Consider the following 25,744-nt stretch of genomic DNA (forward strand, 5'->3'; position numbering starts at 1 on the left):
AGTTTGCACTGCTGCTTCGGTGTGCCTCCATAAAGGAGACAGCACCCTGACTGGAAAAACCCATCAAATAAGGCTCCATATGATGAAGATGATGTCAGCAGTTTGTGGATAACTATAAGTAGAAATGACTGAAAGAGAAAGCAATGAAAACCTTCATTGGTGACGTAATGTTGCAGGAGTAACCAATAAGGTGATTACTCTCACTTTTGCATCTATCAGCACATCTAAAGTTCTTTAATTAAAACAGTTTAATCAGTGGAGGCTCCAGGAAGACACTACTACCTGCCAAGAAATACTCCAGTGCATAACCCTATAATCCTATAAAACTGTGCAATGTTGCGTCTACTCTACGTCACTGCTGGACAGAACAAAGCTAGATTTACTTTTCCTGTGGCACCAGTTTCATATTTAATGTACAGACATCAGAATATTTTTGATCTTCTCATCTAAGTCTTGGAAAGAAATAGTGTAAGTATATTTCCCAAAATGTTGAATTATTCCTTGAAAGAACTAGTGTGTAGAATTTTGCGCCATCTAGTGGTGTAGCTGCTGATTGCAACTTCTCACCTCAACCCCATATCCTTCCATGTGTGAAGGAGAAACTATGGTGACCGTGAAACAAGCACAAAACATCAAATGCCCTGTCTAAAGCCAGTGCTTAGTTTGTCCGTTCCGGGCACCTGTAGAAACATGGCCATTCATCTATCGTCTGTAGATATAGAGGTCTCATTTTTTCATTCAAAGTAACAAAAACACAACAATCCTTATTTTCATGTTATTATACATTATTATACAGTATTGAAAACGAGTCTAAAGAAGTTGCTACATTGTGTAAAAGCAAATGATAAAAGAATGCAATGATGTGCAAATTCTTTATATTCAATCTTCTTTATATTATAGATACTTAATATTCAAACTGATAAACGTTATTGTTTTCTGTACTTAGACACTCATTCTGATTTTTAATGCCTGTAAAAGTTTCCAAAAAAAGATGAAAACTGGGCAAGATAAGACTAGTGAAATTGTGGAAAGCTCAGAAAACAACTGTTTTGAACCTGCCACAGGTAAACAGGTTCAGTGGTAACAGGTGATAGTATCATGATTGGGTATGAAAGGAGTGAGGTTCACCACTATGAGAAAAGTTTCAAATAATCCAACAGTTTAAAAAACAGCATTTCTCAATGCATAATTGCAAGAAATGTAAAGATTTCACCATGTACAGTCTGAAAGATTCAGAGAATCCAGAGAAATCTCTGGGACAAGGCTGAAAACCAGCACTGAATGACCATGATGTTTGAGCCCTCAGACAACACTGCATTAAAAGCAGACATGATTGTGATTGTATAATGAATATTACTACACAGGCCCAGGAACACTTCAGAAAACTGCTGTCAGTAAACACAACTCATCACTACAAACGCAACAACTATACGACTGTTACAGTGAGTACATTTTTATAGTAAATATCGAGGAACAATGATTAGACAATAATTAGTTAGCCACTAATCTACAGTGACTTTATTTATACCCAGAATATTGGGACTGTAAACCAAGACCAAAACCAACAATAGACGGCTGTGATGTGACTTCTACATGGACCAGGCTCTGGATGTAAAAAATCTATTTCGGGCTGAGAATCAGCTGCAGTTAATAACTTTTGGGCCAACTTCGAGCCAGTGGCGTGTTGTGCCATATCTTTGGCCTGTCATTCATCAACAAGACTCGGCCCACTGTTTGGACTAGACAATGAATTCAAGATTCAAGGCGTAATGAAGAAAAAAGTTCAAGTAAGTCAAGAAGCGGCAACATTGGGCGTGTGTGTGTGTGTGTGTGTGTGTGTGTGTGCAATCTTTTTTGGGAACTCTTACTTGCAAGGAGCCAGTTGCCTCTGTGAATTTAGCAGTTGACAGTGACAAACTGTTGTTTATTCTGCGTTTGTGGGTGCTGTGTGTGTGTGTGTGTGTGTGTTTGTGTGTGTGTGTGTGTGTGTGTGTGTTTGCTCTACCACAGTTTATCGACACACACACACGCACACACACACACCAGGAGACACACACACCCACTGGGAGATGCTTCAAAGCGTGGCATCGCTGTCGGCTGTGTTGCTTTGTGTTTCATGTGTCCTCTATTTTTCCACCCAGCACCCTCTCCTCCCCCCATTCCTCCCCCCGCTCCTCACCCATTCTTTATTAATGGCCCAGATGTGGCGGTGGCACACGGGGAGCTCATTACACCGAAGACAACACAAAGCAGTTATTTCCATATTCAAACATTTTGGGAGGAGGCGCTTTCATGTAATATGTAACCAAACCAGTGTAGAGCTTCCAAAACTAACAATGTTGCATGTTCGACAGCTTCCGCTCCATGTTTGATTAGGTGAGGAAGAGGAAGAGGAGGGGGAGGAAGAGGGAGAGGAAGTATGTTCATGCATTATGTAACTTCATGTAGATGCGGTTTGTACAAGAGTTTCAAGAGTTTTCAGGGAGGAAGGAAATGAGGAGAAAGAGGAGGAGGTCGGGAGGTGGAAAACAAGGTGATTGAGGGAGAGGTGATGTTGAGGCAGAGACGCCCACATGGTAAGGGTGGAGGAGGTGAGGAGGAAGAGATTAAAGTGACGAGGGGGAGGAAGGAACATTTAACTGGAGTTAAATGGGGTGAGAAAAGGGGTGGGGATGGAAACAAGAGGAGGGAGGAAAAAACAAAGGAGAAAAACAAGTGTAGGATGGAGTGAGGAAGAGGAAGACTGACAATGAGAAAAGAGGTGTGGAGAACATGATGGTGTGAGGAGGAAGGAACAAGAGGAGAGGAGACGGTGAAAGAAGGAAAGGAAGGAAAAAGGAAAAGAAAAAAAAACTATGGCTAGGGGAAAAAGAGTGATGAGGAGAAGGTGGGGAGAGGAGAGGTGTAGTAGGTGATGAGGAGGCCAAAGAGGAAAGAGGACAAGAGTAAGAAGGAGGTGAGGTGAGGGTAACATGGAAGAGGGGGAAGAGACGGGGGACAGATTAGAGGAAAAGATGTAGGCTAGGGTGGTGAAATAAAGAGAGAGGGGACAGAGTGTAGGATGGGGTGAGGAAAAGGAGGAGAAAAGGTGAAGATGAAGAAGGTGAGAAAGGTGGCAGTTTAGGAGGAGTAGAGAAGGATTAGAGGGAGGAAAAGGAAAGGTGGAAGGAAGAGGAGCAGGTGGTGGAGGAGAAGGAGGAGGAGACTTGAAAATGGGAAAGAGATGAGGAAGAGGATGTCAGGAGAGATTAAGAAGAAAAAGAAGTAATTAGGTGGAGGAGGAGAGGGTGTGGAAGAGAAGAAATAAATGAAAAGGTGAGGAGAAGGAGGAGGACGAGGAGGAGGATTAGAAACGCGAGGAGAAAGAAAAAAAGACGAGAAGCCATGGAAGAAATGGAGGAGGTGGCTGGACGGGAGAGAAGAGAAGGTGGTGAAGGAGCAAGAAGAAAAACGAGGGATGAAGTGTGGGATGGAGTGAAGAAGAGTGAGAGAAGGAGGAAGTGAGGAAAACGGAGGTGAGAAAGGGGGGGAGGAGGAGGTGGGCATCAGGAGTCAGAGTCAGTTTCGTCACAGAAACTTGTCGTGTTGATCAGAGGTGTGAACGCAGCAAATCTGACAAATCTCTCACAGACCCATCCAAAAAACCTGTGTGTGTGTGTGTGTGTTTGTGTGTGTGTGTGTGTGTTACCCTAAGGGGACAGTCAACCTTTCCAGTGAACAGTCTTTATCAGCTTCCTGTTTGGGTTTGTTTCTCTGCCACATTGTCCCCCTCCTCGATCACATGGTGCTTGGACAAATGGACACCAGGTAGCTCAGCTATCAGTACGAGAAGTAAGCAGTCTCCACCTTTTATCATATCTGTGTAGACCACTACTAGAGTGTTGTTGAGCTGTGTAGACCACTACTAGAGTGTTGTTGAGAGGTCTATCTGTATTAATTTTAATTTCAACTTTAAATAAAGTGTTATATAGAGAGAGAAAAGTAAAAGAAAAACAGGAAAGGCTTACACTATAGTCTGCACTTTATTGTCAAAAACATTATTGTATTTCTAAAACTATGAAAAAGAGAACAAAAGTACTATAAGTTATGTACTGCAGAGCAGAGCTTACTGTGTTGTACTGTGTGCTTCAGCACTGGATACAATATTTAAGTTGTGTAGCAGTGAACAAACACTTTATGCTTTGATGGAGCTCAAAGAAAAAAGTTAAAGAAACAGTTCAAGTTCAAGTTCACTGGAATCACAGACTTAAAAAAAGCTCAGAGACATCAGTCATTCTGTAGGTGAGCTCAAGGTAAAAAATCATCGGATAAAAGGCCGATAATCATTGTGTGTTTAACAAACATAAGTTATATCCTCACAGAGTTAAATACTGGTTGTATTGGCAACCATGGTAACAGCAAGTGCTGTTAGCTCCATGTTTGCACACCTAATTTTTCTTCTCAGCATTTTGACCAAAACTATCCTAATAACTATGTCTAGAACCATAAATTGTTTGATCTGAACATTGACTGGGTCTCCATGACATCCCCCACAGGTTTCTGAAGATCCAATGTGAAGCTCAGTGTGGTGGCTCTGGCAGCCGCCATCTTGGCAGTTCTGCCTCTTTCATCTCACTCTTTTATTTCTAAAATTGGGCAAAGACGTGGCTCATCGGGTAGGATGAATCACACCTGGGTGTTTAAGCAAGCATCCTGTGGCTCTGTGGCGCAATGGATAGCGCATTGGACTTCTAGATATGTACAAGGGAAGTAATTCAAAGGTTGTGGGTTCGAGTCCCACCAGAGTCGATCTTTAAAAAACTAAATGTAAACTGCGGATAGAGACAGTAAGTAAAAGCTGATATTAAAACCATGTGAAATTTGTTGTTGGGGCAGCTGTGGCTCAGGAGGTAGAGCAGGTCTTCCACTAATGATCAGTGGTTCAATCCCCAGCTCCTGCAGTCTTCATGTCGAAGTGTCCTTAGGCAAGTTACTGAACCCCAAAAACTGCTCCCTGTAAGCTTTGGATAAAAGCTTTAACTAAATGGTAATGTAATGTAATGTCTTAATATCATTTGATTTTAAGCAGCCTGTGGCTCTGTGGCGCAATGGATAGCGCATTGGACTTCTAGATAGGTGCAAGGGAAGTAATTCAAAGGTTGTGGGTTTGAGTCCCACCAGAGTCGATCTTTAAAAACCTAAATGTAAACTGCGGATAGAGACATTAAGTAAAAGCTGATATTAAAACCATGTGAAATTTGACTTCAGATGTTTTGGGGCAGCTGTGGCTCAGGAGGTAGAGCAGGTCGTCCACTTATGATCAGTGGTTCATGTTGAACTGTCCTTGGGCAAGTTACTGAACCCCAAAAACTGCTCCCTGTAAGCTTTGGATAAAAGCCTCACCTACATGACCAAATTGTAATGTAATGTCTTAATATCATTTGAACAGGTGAGTTGTATAAAAATTCACCCTACAGTGAGAGACCAAAACTGTTTTTGTAATAGGCTGTAAACATGTTTATTTCTGCTGTGAAGTTGGACATTTGAACATGGGGACTTATGGAGACTGACTCACTTCTGGAAGCAGCCTCATGTGACCAATCAAGGAACTGCAGTTTTTGGCACTTTCACATTGGCTTCTGCTTGGATCTGAAGTGCAGACTGAAGTAGGTGGGCATATTCGACAGGCTGTTGTAGGTTGTTGTTGGTTTTCTGAGCTGATTCGCTAGATAGCACCAAGTTTTCAAGAATCTTGAATGGAACCGTTTCAAGAACCAGAGCGAATTTGGCGGCAAAGGGCTTTCCCCGCATGGCGACAGGAATACAACAGAAGAGCAGCTGCTGTCTTTACAGAGCAGCCAAACAAACTCACATATTTTTTGTGGGCGCCACAGAGTGCAGCAAAGCGACGGTGAAGTGAGGTCTGGTATTTCAGTCACTTGTGTGCAGTGAGAGGAGGCACATTAGGGGGGGTCCATCTCTGGCAATGCAGTGGTGCACTGCAATTTCAGTGTGAAGATTTACCGTATGTGATGCCGGCTGCTGCCTTGGCTGTTCAGATCAGATCAACTGCGCACAGACCACCTGCAAACAACAGTTTGATTTTGTAGTGCTCTAAAGAACACTCATATCACTTTCTGGTGTTTTCACTCTCATAATTTTACATCCTATTAAAAAAGAAATGGAGCCAATTTTTTTTTTCATATAAAAGTCGACAACCAGGTTTTCTTTCCACGCTGCTTGATCTGATCCTGCTATTTCTCATTTCCCCTACAACTTCCTCTGGCTTTGCCTTGTTTAGGTGTTTTCACATTTAGCCTTTGTCAATCTGCCAGTGTGTGTACATGTACTCAAATGTGTGTGTGTGTGTGTGTGCTGAGGTATTATGAGCGGCTCAGTGGATGCTGCTGTATTATCAGCAGATATGAGCCAAGCAGGCCTGCTTGTTTGTCCAATCTGTGGCTCCACCGCTTCAAATCAAATCTCCTGTAATTAGCTCTGTCACATGTTCAAGTTCAGGGTGTTCTCACCACACTGTATGTCTGTGTGTGTGTGTAAACAGAGAATAACCATATTCATGTGATTCCAGTCTCGGTCCAGCTTAGAGTACAGTCTGTGTAGGTGTAGTAGGGTGTTCCTGTTATACCTGTACTCATTAAATCCACATCATGTAGGATGAAAGGTCCCAGAATCCCACGTTTACATCTTGTACATTTGTAAAATTGGTTGTACAAATAATGTGCGGTTAGTAGCAAGTAGTTAGGCTAAAGCTATCTGTCCATCAGGAAACTGTAAATCACAGAGAGTTGAAGCTGAACAGCCGGAGACATCAGGGCAAAAAGCAGCAATTATATTGTGTATAACATCTGATCCATCATCATGAGTTGTCAACAACTTTTTATTGTTTACTGGGAAATGATAAACTTTAAAATATAATGAAGAATACCTGAAAAAAGTTATAATAATATGTGAGGTTTACTAGTAGACTGTTGGTAAAGACATCATGACAAAAAACGTACATTAATACTACAGTTCAATTTGTAGCTGTGGCTCATAGGTAGAGTTGGTCGTACATTAATTAGATGATCAGTGGTTCGATCCCCGGCTCCTCCAGTCTGCATGTCGAAATTGCTCCTGAAGGCTGTGCCATTGGTGTGTGAATGTGTATGAATGGATAGCTCCTAAAACTGATGAGCATTTGGCACCTTGCTTGGCAGCTTATGCCATCAGTGTGTGAATGGGTGAATGAGATATGTAGTGTAAAACCAGTTTGAGTGGTCGCAAGACTAGAAAGAAGATATGTGTTGTGGAGAAGTTGCTGAAGTCAAAGGTCAATGATGAGGTCAGGAAGGAAGAAAATGTTCAGGAGCCTCTGGTGTCTTATGCTGTATTATTTATTGACGCTTGGCCAAGGAGAATTAGAGACACTCTCAAAGGTCATCAGAAGTGCCTGAGTCGGTCTCACATTCTGCCGAACTCATCCTGGTGGATAGACTTTAAACCCAAAGATAACACCACAAATATTATAGGCCCAGAATTAGTCAAAGAGAATGTCCTCACCCATGGAGGTGTTATTGTCAGCATATTCTAGTCTGGAGACACAGATGTCTGTTTACGCAGATTGGAACAGCAATGTCAAGCTATCTAATAAGTCTATGAGGCAGCAATAGGTCTCTTTGACCCTGGCCACCACAGTGTTGAGATAGACTGGCACCTACTGTTCCCAACCAAAGCCAAACAACTAATACTGCCGAGGACCTCAAGGCCCACACGTGACCTCGTGTAACCTAAGGATAGAAAATTCCATAACAATAAGTACAGTCAATTTACCATATACCGTAGATCACGTCCACTTTCTCTCTATGTTCAGACCTTTGAGATGAGCCTGAATTACATTCCAAAGATAATCTGCAACTGTTTACTCCACACAGAAAACCACAGCTGGGGTACCAGGAATATTGCTGTAAGGCAACAGTGTTAACCACCTTGCTGCCTCAGAATCTTCTTTTATGTAAGAGTAAAGGAAGATGAAGATGATTTTTTTTATGCTTTATAAATATCAAGACTAAATATTTAAATGAACTGAATTATTTTCATTTTGCTATTTGTTGCTCTGTAAAAGCTCCCATGAATGTTATGATGAATGTATTCTTGCATTCAGACGCTCAGGTCGCCATCCTATTTGGCTGTGTATTCATTGATATGGAAAAAAGAGCCTTCACAAAGACTCGGAGACAACATTTTAATGTTGCTGCCACACAGAAGATTTCAGTCATTTCTGTGAATGTTGACGGTCAAACATGAGAGTTTGAGAAAATCTCAGTTTTCCATGTCGTGAGGCTGACAAAGGCCTTCACGCTGAAGAGCACTTTTAGCTCCATTAGTGTGGATGAAAGGCCAAAATGGAGAGAAAGAGAGAGAATTTTCAGATTCACATTAGAGTGGACGTGGCCTTCGAGACAGAATGACGAGGAGGGATATCAGACAGTGAAGTGCTGAAATCTCCCTGGAGACTGATCGAGAGAAAAAGAGACAGTTTCCTCTTATGTCTCCTCATCTGACCCTTCCCTCACCCCACCACCACCGCCCCCTTCCCACCACCCCCTCCCCCTGTCTGTCTGTCTGGTTGCCTTTCAGTGCTGCACACACACACACACACACACACACACACACACACACACACACATTCGATGTTCGTACAAAGCTCTGGCATCCAGTCACACATGGCCTACAGCATGCTGGGTACATGGTAGACACACAATAAAAAACTGAGCACGAACATGCGCGCTGTTTCGTTAGGAATTGCTCGTGTGTGTTTGGATGCAGTTGTTGCCAGCTGGTGTTGCTGGTTGCCAGATTTTCCGTGGCTGGCTGGGCTTGTTTACAGCAGCTGAGACCCAGACCAGAGCTGCCTCTGTGCCACATTCACCACCTCTACTCATTCTGAAGGAGCAGGAGTGCAAAGGCTACAGATTACATTAAAAAAAAATTTTTTTTATTAAAAACCACAAGGGTTGTCATGTCGAGCCAAATCTAGAATAACATGATTCATTTTCAGAATTTCTCTTTGCCTTTTTTGCTTTTTCATCAATCATTTTCTTGTGTTTGCCCAGACGAGGCATAAAGCTAAAATTATTGGTAACATTTAAAACACATTCTCATGCCCAACCAAGTGGCAACCTCCAGTACTGGGAAATGAAGCAGTTCCTCAAACAACCACTAGAGGCTGGCTGCAGATCAGTCTCCCTCCCATGTTGAAATGTCCAACTTCACAGCAGCCTGGTACAAAAAACAGTTTGGGTCTCTATAGCTAATTTCCCCAGTCATGACAACTGTACTGAGGGTGAATTTTTATACAACTCACCTGTTCAAATGATATTAAGGCTTAAAGTTATGCATAAATAACAGCATGGCTATTTATGTGAATACCATTACAGATGGATTATTAGAGCACCCAGGTGTCATTCGACCCACCTCAGGTCTGCCAATGAACCAGGTATTTTATATTACGGCATCGCAGTTTTAAGCCACTGACCAAACTACAGTATTTAAAGGATTGGGAATGAGGACTGGCTGAAAATACATAGACAGACATCTCTGCAGGTCTATGCCAAAAGAATGAAGTGTACACATACACTGGTTGGTCCAACCTCTGTCGGGCACTTAAAACAAGCATAAACTGTCCCATTAACATCTTAATCTACATACAGCTTGTGGAAATATATTCACATCCACATCCACGCAAACTAAACATGTTTTATGATGAGTGACAGATTTGTGCTCATCCTACTGATTGAATCCGAGCGTCCACTTGAATAACCATGAACTGAACTGAAAGCAAATTTCTATGAAACGTATTAGGATTTAATGTCAAAACAGTAAGCCCATTCATTGAGTCAATTGACCCTTGTATTCTTATAACTAATTTATCAAAATGTTTGGTACCGGCTCATCAAATACCGTCCTTCCTTTCTGCTAAAATAATTGTTAGCATTGCTTTAATAATTCATCCTGTGTTCATTCATCTCTGAGCGTGTGGTCAGAATCGAAATATCATTGTTTGTCGTTGTTTCATACCTTTGAATTGTGGGATGTGTTGATGGTCCTAACAGGTACTTTTAGTCTTGTTTAACTGATAACATGTAAAGTGATCTGAGCGCTGTCTTCCAGCAACACTATACTTTATAATAAAACCACAACCTTTCACTGTAGCTTCTCTGTATGACCACAGTCCTATAATGTGGTCTACGTGAGCTGGAGCACTTTGGATCACGTGCCTTGCTCAAGCAAACCTTCTTATTCACGTTCCACGCTCACATATCCCCCGATGTTTTCAGGGATTTAGACTCCAGCTGGCTCATTTTTCTTCTTCCTCCACCAATTCTTCTTCCCCCCCCCACCACTCTCCTTGGCCTTGATATCAAATAAAGATGAAGGTGTCGCCCTAATCGACATTGTTGCCAATGAATCATTTAGCAGTGTTAGTCTAACATCCCAGATTCCAGGTCAGTGCGTCTCTCTACAGCGTCCCGCTGCCAGCAGGGTTTAGCCTGGTTCGGCCTGCCTGCCTGGCTGGCTGGCTGCTGCTGCAGACTGGCATGGCTGTGTCTCTGCTGCTGTTGCCAACCGGAAAACACTCTTTCTGCCTCGGCCGTCCCTCAGGCACCGAGCCCCGATGTGTGGAGCAATGTCCCCCACTGGAGCACAGAGACGTGCTGAGGGCGCTGGATAAAAGCATACATTCAGCCCTCAGCTATGTCTGGCTCAGATTAACAAATCTGATCTGCAGTTATTTGGTTTCACACACAAGCAAGCTGGGTTTTATTTTCAGGGAATATGTTGGACTTAATATCTGTTTTTTTCTATCCTGCAGCTTTTTTTGTTCAGCAGACTTGTTATAGAGTTCTATATCTTGCAGTCCAGTAATTTAGGTTGTATGATCATCAAAATATGACTTCCCCTGATGTGTATGTATGTTTTCTGGCTGTAATGTGTCACTTGCTGTCCATCTCAGAAGGGTTTCTCTTTATTATTATTATCTAATAATTTATCTGTGACATTTTCTGCCATTTCCCTAAGGTCATCTGGATAAACAAACAGACAGACTTCAGCCATCGGCGTTTTAGTGCCAGAACATTTTTTTATTTTGAAATGTATATTTGTTATAATGTATCCTGGTGCTGTGTTGGTTGGGATTTTGAATTTTCTTCTTTTCCTTTGTGTTATTAAATTGTGTTATTATTAATTAACTTTCTATTGATGCGATTTTTTATGTGGATAGAACTAGATGTTCTTCCTTCCCCTAGTGTCACTTAGTTGCTTTAAACTTCTACCTCATGTCTTTTTGTAAATATCGTATGCCTGTTTTGTGTTTGTAATACTCCCTTTGGGAATCAATAAAGTACTCTCTGTCAGTCTGTCTGTTATTTGCATTGAATTTGGTCATACAGTCTGTCACGTTATTGGACTGTAGGAGTGCTTTGAAGGCCCCCTGTTTTGAAGACTTCATTGCAAAGCACCTGTTTTAATGTTTCTTTTAAAAATGATAAAAGGTACAAAACAATAAATTCTCATCAATGAGAGTTCATATCTGCATAAGCTTGATCAGTGTACATCATTTCATGTAAAGTATATAACTCATGTGGTGTTAACGGGCATGCAAAGAACATTCACTGCAAGCTGCCATTCAAAATGTGTGCACAACAACCAAGATGAAGCAACCAGATCATGAAATTAGTTTTAATTAGAGCTCCATGCCTGTTTCTTATTGCATCAGTGTGGATGAAAGTTTCTGTATGTGTGTGTGTGTGAGGAAGAAAAAGTCTGTGCTCTGTCATTATGTGGATAAATTTACATGTTTCACAGCATGGTGATGCTTGTACGTGTACAAGTCTGTAATTTTTTATTGATGTGAATACAATTATTTTGTATATTTGAGTGTGTGTGTGTGTGTGTGTGTGTGTGTGTGTGTGTGTGTTTCTAAGTGTGCTGCAGTACGGCAGCCAGTAAAAGTAGGTCAGGAGAGAAGGGCTCCCTAGAAGACGATGTGAACTCGTCACCTTGAATCGCGTTACAGGCTGCTGAGGGAAGAGAGAGGGAGAGACAGACGAGAGGGGGAGGAGGAAGAGAGGAGAGGGGAGGACCATCCAGAAAGGACAGGAATAGAGAGAGAGAGAGGAGGAGATGTCGAGTGTGGAGGAGTGAAGAGGACAAACAAGAAAAATGATTGGGAGGTGACAACGAAGTAAAAATAAGTCCTCCTGTCTGTCACGTGCATGTGTCCCCAATGCTACTTCAGACATATTATACGGTAAAACCTCTGAACTCTGTCAACATGACATTATTGCTGGCAAAATGTCTTTATTGAAAGACTAAAAACAGTTCACTTGTTTTCATGTTATTGCTGGATGCTTTATTGTACATTAGTTATTTGTGTTTAATCCTGCTCGTGACATCCACGCCTTCGCCGCCTTTTGTCTCAACAACACAAGACATAGCAGCAGCTAATATTACTGACTAGTCCAACAGCAGTCAGCCCAGCTCGGCGTCTGTCTTTCAGCCTTTTATTTCACCAAGCTCTCACCAACCACTGAAAGTCAGTCCCACATTTACTCACTTCTAAACTATCAAATTAGATTCATCTTCTATCCACAACACTATTGACCTTCACTTCACTCTAGAAACATCTCTGGTGAAGGCTCAAAACAACAACTAATGATGGAAGAGGGAAAATAATTTACATGTAAGATCATAACTTATCTTTTAAACCACTGATAAACCATGACAGCGCTGAGGACACATGTACGAGGAGAAAGAGGACGCAGATGGAGGGATGAAGGGAGGATGAGTGAGAAGACGAGGGGTTCAACTGATCCGAACAAAAACACACCGAGGGATATTTTTGAACTTCTCAAATGTCCCATGTAAAAAGCATGAAAGAGGATTCATTCAGTTTCCATGCAGGGCTGCCATGTTTTTTTTAAGATGTATTTTTCGCCTTTTCAAGCTTTATTTTCGGAATGTGGGGAGAGAGAGATGGGGAATTTCAAGCTTTATTTTCGGAATGTGGGGAGAGAGAGATGGGGAATCCTCTACCAAGTGAGCTAAACGACACCCCTTTTTAAAATAAATATATAAATATAAATATGAACATGATAAATCAATTAACATGAAGGTCACAGGGTAATGGACAAGCTGTGTACAGGAGAGCTCAAACACTGCAGCTGGAGACCAACAGTCACACCACTACATACAGTATAGACCGGCACAGTACTGGTTTACAGCTGGTATTAACATGCGTCTTGACTGATCAGATCACTCAAACCACATGCAAGTACACATGAAACATGCTCTCTGATTTCCATTTGGTTAACTGTGATGCAAATTATATAACGCTCTCTTACCTGCCAAGATAAGCAGCAGATGTTTGTGAACACACTGTCTGATGAAACTGATCTCCCCATCACCACAGCAATAATTGTAGACTACCTCTTTAATCATGCAATTAAAGAGTTGCTGAGTGAAGAGAAACTTTGTGAAACAGCTATGGTAAATTCTGAATCATCTGCACCAAGTTTGACATTAAATTCAACACATGAAATTGTTTTTGTTTTTTTTCTTTGTAAGAAAGTTTGTTGCAGCATTGCTGTACTTCATGTCCAAAGTAAATCTTACCTGCCGATGTTTGTTGTTGTTGAACAACAATTACATTCAATTTAATGACAGTATAGGCTACTACTTTGTTGCCATGAAGTCCCCAAACTCCCTTAAAACATTTTTGCAATTTTGTGAGTTCTGAAGTTTGGAGAAATTTGAATTATTTGGGGCTCCTTGTAAATTTGGCAAACATTACACTAGGTCACTATGATTGTTGGGGTACACAATGTTTTTATTGGTAAAAAATAGTTTGTATTTTTAGACTTAGCTTTCCTGTGAATTACTGAACTAATATTTAGTTGTATAACCACTATTTCTGAGAACTGCTTTATGTCTGTGTTGCATGGAGTCGACCAACTTCTGGCACCTGTGAACACGTATTCCAGCCCAGGACGATTGGTATGTTTGGGTTGCCTAGTTGAAACACCCATTTCAAGGGCATATCCTCTTTGCCATAAGTCAACATGACCTCTTCTGATATCTTGATTAATTCAAACTGATTCATAATCCCTGGTATGTGATAATGCCAGTCGATGTGTTCTCTGGTAACAACAGACCTTTTTCACAGCAGCCATTTTGACATGAAATAGTGGGGTGAACGCAGGTGTTACCAATGATATTGATTAAGGCTCTGCTGTAATAAATGGATCTGAATGGGGGCTCTGGCTGCATCTGCCTCTTCTGCCTCCCAGCTAATATAAAAATCAGTAAAGATGTGGATCATCAGCGGACCTTATGTGTAACAAGCCATCTGTAACAGCATCCACCTGCCAATCATGGCCATGCTGTTAATTCTGCATACATTATAATTATAATTTTAAGCCTTAATATAATTTGAACAGGTGAGTTCTAAAAAAATTCACCCTCAGTACAGTTGTCTCAACTGTGATAAATCAGACTTGGTCATCATCAAACCCAAATCCCTCACCAAAACCACCCACAGTTTCTTCCTCACCATCGACAACTCCATCTCCATCACCTCACAGTCACAACCTCGGAGTCATCTTTGACAATAACCTCTCCTTTGAAAATCACAAAAAACTAAATAACCAGAACTGCCTTCTTTCACCTCAAGAACATTTTCCGACTCCGCCCATCACTCTCCTTCTCTGCTGCAGAAACCCTCATCCACGCCTTCATCACCTCCAGAATCACGTCTACGGCACACCATCCAAAACTTTAAATAAAGTCCAGTACATCCAAAACTCTGCTGCATGTCTGCTCACCCACACCCGGACTCGTGACCACACCACCCCTGTCCTCCAGAACCTCCACTGGCTCCTGGTTCCACAGCGCATTCAGTTCAAAATCCTCCTCCTCATCCTTTCAGTATTCAAGCCCTTATAAATAAAATGTATTACAGTGGTCCCTCGTTTATCGCAGAGGATGCGTTCTAAAAATAACCTGCAATAAACGAAATATGCGAAGTAAGTTTTACAATTATTATACATGTTTTAAGGCCGTAAAACTCCTAACCACACACTTTTATACACCTTTTTACACGCATTTTGTGCAGTACTCCCATAGTTAATCAGGACGCAGAACACATGTGCGGTTCTCCCTTAGCCAATTTAGGATGCAGAACACAATGCGCGTTCATACTGTACAGTACGCTGTAAAAAAAAAGCATGCAAAATTACACTAAAAAAATCTGCGAAACAGTGAGTCCGCGAAAAATGAACGACTGTATTGTCATGAACGGGAAAATTAGCTATAAAGACCAAAACCAGGCTGTAAACATGTTTATTTCTGCTGTGAAGTTGGACATTTTAACATGGGGACCTATGGAGACTGACTCGTTCTGTAGCCAGCCTCGAGTTGCTGTTTGAGGAACTGCAATTTTTGGCACTTAAGCATAGGCTTCAGTGTCCAGCCACAGAGGTTGTCAATTGGTATTATCCTGTGTGGGCCTATGTTAAATAAAAAAATATAATATGATGTCAGTTAAACTAATATTAAACTCTCAATACAGACTGTGCACCTGAAACTAACTGCTGGTAGCAGACTGTTAGTCCACTGCACCAGCTGGGTGTTTTTGTCTTTGTCTTTCTTTATTTCATAAAATCATACATATCAAGGCATAGTAGTTATTACCATTTATGCCTATGTTATTTATACTTTCTTTATATCTATATATGTATTTTATTTTATCAGGTCACGTAGATATTAGAGATTTATTTTACCTCACTCATATATAGGATGAATCTCCAGATGGTAGCACTATAAGTAACCAACTAATTAAGAGGTTTTTTGGTCACAACACCAAAACTACTGTCCACCAATGAAAATGTGGGTCGCCTGTTGTTCAGGAGGTAGAGTAGGTTGTCCATTAACCCAATTCAGTCCCTGGCTCCTCTTTTCCATGTTGAAGTGTCCTTGAGCAAGACCCAAATTGCTCCCGAAGGCTAGGCCAGCCTTGCATGACAGCTACATGGCCATCACAGTGTGTGTGTGTGTGTGTGTGTGTGTGTGTGTGTGGGGCACATTGTAAAGCATTTCAGTATGAAAACACTTCAGAAATGAAGTTCAGCCCAAACATTTCCATGTACCTTTGTAAGTCCAATCAGAGGAAAACAAACGCACCATGACAGAACACAGCTGCTGTCTACCGTTGCCATGGTGATTAGTTTGTTAAATTCATGTAGAATTCACTGAATTAAACAGATCGGAGAGTGAGGAGGAGGGCTTCTCCCTGCTGGCTTTAGAAATCCTGGATTAGTGAAGAGAATGCAGACAGAGCTAAACCCATCGAACCTGCTCAGTCGTGAAATGTGATCAAGTCAAATTTAGAGAAGTTAGACAAAAAGAAATCCAGGAATGAAGAAGGATAAGGAGGGATGATTTATGTAGAATGGAAAAGAGGATTCTTCCTGTGTGGAGAGTTATAGTGCTGAATGCCTGAACTGTGTCTACCAAGGAAGTTCTGTACTCAGACACCAAAACATCACACGTCCAAACCCTTGAGAGGTCCATCTTGAGCGAGATTGTGTTCCATATTATTAATTTGTTTTCTACATTGTGGATAACGCATTTTCTAAATAACTGACTAAATAATAAATATCAATAGGAGACAGAATATTAGACTGGGAGACTTGAACACAGAACTGAAGTACATAACTCTGAATACAGGACTTGCAAACAAGGAACACAAGGACTAAATACCATTGACAGCATAAAGCCACATGTCATTTAAAATGGCCATGCTGTTGATATTGATGATTGATGATTTTAATTTGAACAGAAGAGTTCTATAAAAATCCCCCCTCAGAAATTTACATGGGGATTTATGGAGATTGACTTGTTCTGTAGCCAGCCTCAGGTGGCCCTTTAAAGAACAGTTGGCTCACAACCACAGAGGTTACTGCTTACACTAAATTCACAAGTGAAGACAGGATGATGAAACACAAGTGAAACTGACAGAAAAACAAGGTGCTGTTAAAAATCATAGCATTGTCTACATTTTTTACAAACTCAAACATTTACTGTGTAAACTGAAAAATGCTTGAAGACTTAGCTTTCCTGTGAATCACTGAACTAATATTTAGTTGTATAATCACTCTTGCTGAGACGTCTGTGTTGCATGGAGTCGACCAACTTCTGGCACCTGTAAACAGGTATTCCAACCCAGGACAATTGGACTACATTTCCCAATTCCTCTGCATTTCTTGGTTTTGCCTCAGAAGCAGCATTTTTGAAGTTTTCTATTTTGGGATTGGACTGGTCACTCCATAACGTTAATCTTGTTGGTCCGGAACCAAGATGCTGCTCGTTTACAGGTGTGTTTGGGGTTTTTGTCTTGTTGAAACTCCCATTTCAAGGGCATATCCTCTTTAGCATAAGTCAACATGACCTCTTCTGACATTCTGATGAATTCAAACTGATCCATGATGCCTGGTATGGGATAAATAGTCCTGACACCATAGTGTGAGAAACATCTTCATATCATGCTTGTGCCACCATGCTTCACTGTCGTCACAGTGTACTGTGGCTTGAATTCAGTGTTTGGGGGTCATCTGACAAACTGTCTGGGGCCCCTAGACCCAAAAAGAACAATCTTGCTTTCATCAGTCCACAAAATGTTGTGCCATTTCTCTTTAGACCAGTCAATGTGTTCTTTGGCTAATCGTAACCTCTTCAGCACATGTCGTTTTTGCTGAAAGAATGTCCAATTGTTACAGTACTCACAGGTTACTTTAGACCTGATCATTGGCTGAGTCTTTGCCATTTTGGCTATTCTTCAATGCATTCGAATGGTAGTTTCCCGTTTTCTTCCATGTCTTGGTTTTGTTTGCCATTTTAAAGCATTTGAGATCAGCTGAGCAGCCTATCATTTTCTGCATCTATTTTTTCACAGAATAAAATGGCCTCACTAATTGAGCTCCACACTGCTATTTTTTAATATTCCTTTTTCTTCACTTTCGGTAAAGTAATAACAAATTTGATACATTTTCCTTCATGTTCAATGCATTTCTGTGTATGGAAATAAAAGCAATTTTAAGGATTTGGGGCTCACTTTTTTAAACACACTGCTATTATTTTGAAACCAATTGTAACAAATAATGAACTCTAATATAACATTCTTCAAAAATCAGTCAAAACAGCTATGTCACGCCCAGATATTTGTCACATAAAGCAACCTCACAATATGTTTTTGGTAAAAGTGAAGGGTCCATAAACAATGTAAAAAGTAATTACAAGTACAATTACCCAATTTCCCATGTCCATGCTTGCAAGCAGAGATCATAAACAAGATGGAAACAGAACACAAACAGCACAATAGTAAATAAGACTTTTATATATGCATGTTTCCATGAGTGGAAACAGAGCTGAGCTCTGCTGCTGCTTTGTCTCTCTACATGCGATCATTATGTTGTGGCAAGCTGGAACAGAAAATGACAGTAATTCTGGTAATGAGAGTGAAATAGCAGGATGGGAGAGACAGAGGCTTAGCTGTTTGAAACTCAGGTTGCAAAAACCTAAAAAATCTGAGTAAAAGATGAGAGGAGGCTAGGACAGGAAGACGAAAGCAATGACAGAAAGAAAAGATATGTTCGACGGTGGTGAGAAGTTGTCAAACAAGATCTAAAGTGAGTTCTGTTCTGCTGACCAGGACGTTTCAGGTCTGGCTGCTCTGAGCAGACATGAAAGATGGTGAAGCTGCTGTCTGGACGCTTTTATCACATCACATGACAAGATCTTCTCACTCAGACAGAGAAAAAAAGAGATGAAGCAACTGAGAAGATCAAGCAGGAAAAATGTTGGACACAAATTCCACCTTAAAGCTTAAAATTTAATGCATGTCATACTGCCTCTACTGCCTCACTGGTGGTCTGTAAAGCATTAAATACAGAGCACAGAGTTACATAGGGTGAAACAGGCATGAGTGGGAATTAAAGAGGTGCCATTCGCCCTATTACTCTTCAGTGTAACATGATGAAGACCATGGACAGAGTCATTCGGAACCACCTCAACCTTCTGGTGAGCCAAAATCTGGACCCCCTACAATTCACCTACCAACCAGGCATTGGAGTCGATGAAGCAACCTACAGTACTGCACAGATCCGTCTCACATCTGGACACCTTTGGAAGCACCGTGAGGATCATGTGCATTCAACACAATGCAGCCATCAGTGCTAAAGGGGAGCTAAAAGGGGCTGGAGTTGATGACCACCTGGCTGCGTGGACTATCAACTACCTCACCAACAGACCACAGTATGTGACACTTCATGGCTGCGTGTCTGATGTGGTGATTTGCAGCACAGGGGACCACAGGATACAACGTTTCCTCCCTTTCTCTTCACCCTGCACACATCAGACAGACACAACACCGACAGCTGTCATCGTGGTGGGTCGACTGGTGTGATCTCAACCACCTTCACAACAACAGAAGCATGGTGAAGGTGACTGACTTCTGGAGGAAGACGCTTCAGCCCACACATCCAGGGATTGGATATCGAGAAAGTAGGAGCAAACAAATATTTAGGTGTTCACCTCAACAACAAACTGAACTGGTCAGACAACACAGACGTCCTGTACAAAAAGCGTCAGCGTCGTCTCCACTTGCTGAGGAGACTGAAGTCATTTGGAGTGTGCAGGACTCTGTTCTTTCTATGACACTGTGGTGGCATCTGCAATATTCTATGCAATCGACAGACTGCTACTCCCACCATATAAAAAGGAGCACCACCACAGGTCCTTCATTCCAACAGCTGTCAGACTCTTTAACACCAGCATGATTTCATGACTTTTTCTATATATTTCTTATTTATGAGTAGTTTCTTATCAACCTTGTGTATACACCCTAAAAAATAAAGGTCTGTGTAGTGGTTCTTTATGGTTATGCAATAGGGGAACCCTTTTCGGTTCTGCATGAACCTTTGACCTATTGGTTCTTCAAAAAACAATCTATTATCAACTTCTTCCCAGAATGTAAATAGTATTTGTCCCTGAGTTCATTTTAAGTACAATATATAATAATTTTAAGTATTTAATTTTAAATGCAGTATTGGATAAATTTAAGTAATTCAGTAAAGTTGTTTATACTTTACTCATCTTAGAAAGTAGTTACATTGTTTCTTTTGGAATCTGCACTACAACATTAATTTCTATACACAACCATGCTTTATTTAGTAGGTTAGTTATGTAGCAGCCATTAGTTCAAGACATATGTACTTCAAGTTCATGAAAAAAGGTGATCAAACCGTTCCTTTGTTGTTTCTTTTAAAAAACAGGTCACATTGCTGCAAAGTGGACTTAAAGAACCAGTAATCAATTTTCCAAAGAATCTTTAAAGGTGAAAAATAGTATAGAGTATTAAAACATAAGCACCAAAAGTGCTGCAAAAGTAACTCTTTTTTGCAATCAGTTTCTCTGATTGGGTTATGGGGTTGTTATGAATAAAAAAGATTCTTCAAAATGTTCCATAGCACATATCAAGAACAAGTTTTTCATAGAGTGTACAAGCTGCTGTGACAAGTGAATCTTCGCGGTTTGAGACCATTAAATTCTTAACATCAAATGATGTGACGATCTGTTTTTAGGTAGAAAAGTTAGATAATGTTGCTTTAAACAAGTTGGAGTTAGCTGAAAAACATTTAAATATAAGTAACATTCAGGTAAATCTCCTGTGGTGCATTAAGGGATATTTATATGTTTACTTGCAGAAAACATCCACACATCCTGGTTTCATGTGTCTGAGCACAGAACTTCCTTGGTGGACACAGTTCAGGCATTCAGCACTATAATTTCTTTCCTCCGGTGCAGGAAGTGCTGAGAGTCATCTGAATCAAGAGGACAGATTCTGTTACTCCCCATTAACTACACTGTGTATGTGTGAGCACTAATTAGCCTCCATTACCTTGGATAAGAGCAGCAGAGAGTGGATAGCATCAAAATTTAATGAGCCTCTTGTAGCTGCTCTGAATATTTGCTGTTTTAAGTGCTGTATCCTCTCTCTCTCTCTCTCTCTCTCTCTCTCTCTCTCTCTCTCTCTATCCTGCTTGCTCACACACACACACACACACACACACACACACACACACACACACACACACACACACACACACACATTACTGGTGCATTCAGACGAATAGGCAAGTTGGTCGATGGAAGTGATATTAGGTCAAGGGAAAACATCGTGTCCACTTAAGAGGGGTGGCTTGTTTCTGGCTGAGAGCCACTTGTAAGATGCATTTACTTTTAGAAACACTCTCATTGAGTCTGGGGTGGTGTACACGCTCTCTGGGTGCTGCTTTACTCATCTTAATAAAGTGTTTTGGGAATCTCAGAGAGAGAAAAAAACACACCCGTTTGTGGTATTGCATGCACACTCCAGAGAAGTATATAATCCAGGATCTTTCATCAACACTGACAAGAGCAACGGGTTTCACTCACTGCTTCATCCGGCTCGTGGGCCTGAACTGTCATGAACTTTTTTTATTGAGTGTGCAGTCATTACTACAAACTTCATCTTGCAGTTCCCAGCACCTCTTGCTCTGTGGTACACACTGTGCGGAAAGCACTTTCTTATTTAAAGTTATAGTAATCTGTCATGCTGTCAGGTGAGATTTCAGCGACACTGGAAGTCCCTGTAACTTTAGCTGGGTATGATGGATTGAAATGGTCTTTCTCCTGCTGAGCAATGGATTAATATAAGCATCAGTCTGCACAATTCTGTTTCAAGTTAAAGGTCCTGTGTGTAATGTCTAGGAGGATCTATTGGCAGTATATTCATAACTGTTTTCATTAGCGTATAATCGCCTGAAATAAGACCTTGGAATGAGCCTTCTATACAGATCCATTTTCCGTGGATGTATAAAGAGAACTGAATACAGGATTGGTAATTCTTTTGGAAGCAGCTCAGTGGCACATGAAAAAAAGTTTGATTTCTGGGCATAAAATTTAACGAATCTTCTGCATATGCTTAAGCCATTTTGACATGAAATAGTAGAGTCGACACAGGTGTTACCAAGGATACTGATTAAGGTTCCTCTGCTGAAATAAATACAACTGAAACTTAATTTGTATCATTGGTAACACTTACTGCACTAGAGACTTCTGCTGGGCAAGCCGCAAACTTCCTTTTAAGCTCTCTGTTAAATTAAATGGGGATAAAATGAAGAATTGATATTGACAGAATGGATAAAAATATGGCTGTGTAAGAAGTCATTTCATGGGGGTGATGACACAAAAAAATCTATCCACCGTTTTACAGCTGCTTCTTTCACAATGTAGACTTTAGGGGGAAAGTGTTTTCGGGGCCACTGTACGTCACATAATGAACGCCATAGCTGTCATAACAAAGCAGCAACCTACGTGGCTGTGAAGGGAAGCCAAAGGTAAGTACCGAAAACTGCAGTTCCTCAAACGTCCAGTGTCCAGTCTAATGTCCAACTTCACAGCAGAAATAAACATGTTTACAGCCTGGTACAAAAAACTGTTTTGGTCTCTATAGCTAATTTCCCTGTTCATGACGACTGTACTGAAGAATGAATGAATGAATTTTTATACAACTGTTCAAATGATATTAAGACATTACATTACATTACCATTTAGTCATTTAGGTGAGGCTTTTATCCAAAGCTTACAGGGAGCACTTTTTGGGGTTCAGTAACTTGCCCAAGGACACTTCGACATGAAGACTGGAGGAGCTGGGGATTGAACCACTGATGATTAGTGGACGACCTGCTCTACCTCCTGAGCCACAGCCGCCCCAAAACACCTGAAGTCAAATTTCACATGGTTTTAATATCAGCTTTTTACTTAATGTCTCTATCCGCAGTTTACATTTAGGTTTTTAAAGATCGACTCTGGTGGGACTCGAACCCACAACCTTTGAATTACTTCCCTTGTACATATCTAGAAGTCCAATGCGCTATCCATTGCGCCACAGAGCCACAGGGTGCTTGTTTAAATACCCAGGTGTCATTCATCCTGCCCGATGAGCCACTTCTTTGCCATTTCTAGAAATAAAAGGGTGAGATGAAAGAGGCAGAACTGCCAAGATGGCGGCTGCCAGAGCCACCACACTGAGCTTCACATTGGATCTTCAGAAACCTGTGGGGGATGTCATGGAGACCCAGTCAATGTTCAGATCAAACAGAATCTGCTACTTTATGGTTCTAGACAGAGTTATTAGGATTGTTTTGGTCAAAATGCTGAGAAGAAAAATTAGGTGTGCAAACATGGAGCTAACGGCACTTGCTGTTACCATGGTTGCCAATATAACCAGTATTTAACTCTGTGAGGATATAACTTATGTTTTTTAAACACACAATGATTATCGGCCTTTTATCCGATGATTTTTTACCTTGAGCTCACCTACAGAAGGACTGATGTCTCTGAACTCTTTTTAAGTCTGTGATTCCAGTGAACTTGAACTGTTTCTTTAACTTTTTTCTTTGAGCTCCATCAAAGCATAAAGTGTTTGTTCACTGCTACACAACTTAAATATTGTATCCAGTGCTGAAGCACACACTACAACACAGTAAGCTCTGCTCTGCAGTACATAACTTATAGTACTTTTGTTCTCTTTCTCATAGTTTTGGAAATACAATAATGTTTTTGACAATAAAGTGCAGACTATAGTGTAAGCCTTTCCTGTTGCCATAAAGAAATTTGGTTTAGATGTGACTTTTCTCTCTCTCTGTAACACTTTATTTAAAGTTTGAAATTAAACTTAATACAGATAGACCTCTCAACAACACTCTAGTAGTGGTCTACACAGATATGATAAAAGGTGGAAACTCAGCTACCTTTAGGTAAAAATTCTTTTTGTTGTTGTTGGATGCATGACGGATAGTGATGAGGAAGTCCACTGTAATTACTCGTAATCCCACTGTGGTAACCAGTGTGGGTATTACTTCCAACCATCCAACAGCTAGAAGCCCAGCTTGGCGTCTGTCTTTCAGCCTTTTATTTCACCAAGCTCTCACCAACAACTTCGAGGAAGAGGGTGAGGTGAGGGGTATTCAGTTAGTTGCAATTTGGTTGACTGAATCCTACACACTGGACCTCAGAAGATGTCACGCTCACACAGTAAATCAATGCCATTCCCATTCACGTTCGTCTCTATAAGGTTTACAGTACGGCAGTCTAGATCATAATTGTGACATTTTCCATACGAGGCCTCTGCAGTGTTTGGTGAGTATCTGATAAACCTTCATACAGACTCACACACACTTCAGACAGACAGAACGTCTGCCTCCTGGGCCACTAATGGACACAGAGCAGCAGAGATCAATACGAGCAGACACACACAGCTGCCTGAGAGGGAGAGGAAGTGGTCTAACTGGAACAGATTAATGGACTGTGCTGGTGGATTTACTTTGTATTGCAAGTTTAATAAGTGACAGAAGGAAATTACGTGTGCATGTGTGTGTGTGTGTGTGCTTATTAACATAATGTAGACTACATATTTTCAATATCATTAATGTAATGTGCTCCCTCTCTTCATGCAGTGCATGTAGTCAAGATAAAAGCTCATTCTCGGTCAGCTCTGTGTTTTCATACCAACATAAAATATTCAAAAGAGAAATTACACCACATTAATCTGTCACATGATCGATCTTAGTGATTATATCTTACATCCAGTCTAGTTCTCTCTGCTGATAGACAAGAGGTTGGAACACTCGGCTCTGATGCTGATGAGCCAAAATTATGAGAGAGGCAGCTGAACAGAATGTGCGTTTAAGTGAACATGGAGTCTTCTGGCCTTGTGCTCGTTGCTCGAGCTGGCAGGAGATGGCAGCAGGCGAGAGTGGGTGGGAGTTGTCCATACTTGTCTGATAAAATCTTTACTGCCTGGTAGAAAACACTGAACGGACTGTAAATGTGTGTGTCTTCATGTATATAACAACATCAGGAGTGAAGTTTGAGGCTGGCTACAGAATAAGTCAGTCTCCATAGGTCCCTATGTTAAAATGTCCAACAGCAGAAATAAACATGTTTACAGCCTGGTACAAAAAACAGTTTTGGTCTCTATAGCAAATTTCCCCGTTCATAACAACTGTACTGGGTCTTGTACCTGTACTATTATTTATGACAGTTTTAACCCTTACAAACTGTTCATATTTAATGCTTTCACAGTATGGTCTGGATCAATTTTGATCCGGTCCAAGAAAATCCTCATAAAAAGTGTCTATACTAAATTTTGAACTACACATTAATAAATGAATTATTATTCCTTAGTTTATTATTTAGATAGCATGAGAGTGCATTTTTAGGTTCTACACCACTCGTTTTTTAGATAAAAAATATCACACTATATCATGTCCTGTTTTACCTAAGACATGACAGCCATTTAAATCGTTTTTTCTGATAGTGAAAATTGCAAGAACATTTTGGAACTGTTATAATATAACCATTGCAACCATTAGACACTGTCCTTACTGACACATCCTCTGATAAATCACTATCAGCTTCCTCATCGTGGAAGATCTGATGAACAGCCTCTTGAATAGTAAGTCTTACACACACAAATTGATTCTAATTTGTCTGTTTTTAGATTATGTTGCTACATTGCAGGTGCAGGTAAATGGACTGTTCACACACCGATGGCACAGCCTTCAGGAGAAATTTGGGGTTCAGTATCTTGCCCAAGGACACTTCA

At 40.8% G+C, this 25,744-nt stretch overlaps 3 non-coding genes across 3 annotated transcripts; 2 read left to right on the forward strand and 1 right to left on the reverse strand.

The window, feature by feature from the left end:
• Positions 1–4,696: 4,696 nt before the first annotated feature.
• On the forward strand, positions 4,697–4,788 carry trnar-ucu (transfer RNA arginine (anticodon UCU)). Its single transcript is given in 2 exon segments — positions 4,697–4,733; positions 4,753–4,788. It is a non-coding gene; the product is annotated as a tRNA-Arg (tRNA).
• A 285-nt stretch (positions 4,789–5,073) lies between these two features.
• trnar-ucu (transfer RNA arginine (anticodon UCU)) lies at positions 5,074–5,165 on the forward strand. The gene is given in 2 exon segments: positions 5,074–5,110; positions 5,130–5,165. It is a non-coding gene; the product is annotated as a tRNA-Arg (tRNA).
• Positions 5,166–22,938: 17,773 nt separating this feature from the next.
• On the reverse strand, positions 22,939–23,030 carry trnar-ucu (transfer RNA arginine (anticodon UCU)). Its single transcript is given in 2 exon segments — positions 22,939–22,974; positions 22,994–23,030. It is a non-coding gene; the product is annotated as a tRNA-Arg (tRNA).
• Between the last annotated feature and the right edge of the window lie 2,714 nt (positions 23,031–25,744).

Source organism: Larimichthys crocea, chromosome I, assembly GCF_000972845.2.
Source record: "Larimichthys crocea isolate SSNF chromosome I, L_crocea_2.0, whole genome shotgun sequence".
In the NCBI taxonomy this organism is placed as follows: Eukaryota; Metazoa; Chordata; class Actinopteri; family Sciaenidae; genus Larimichthys; species Larimichthys crocea.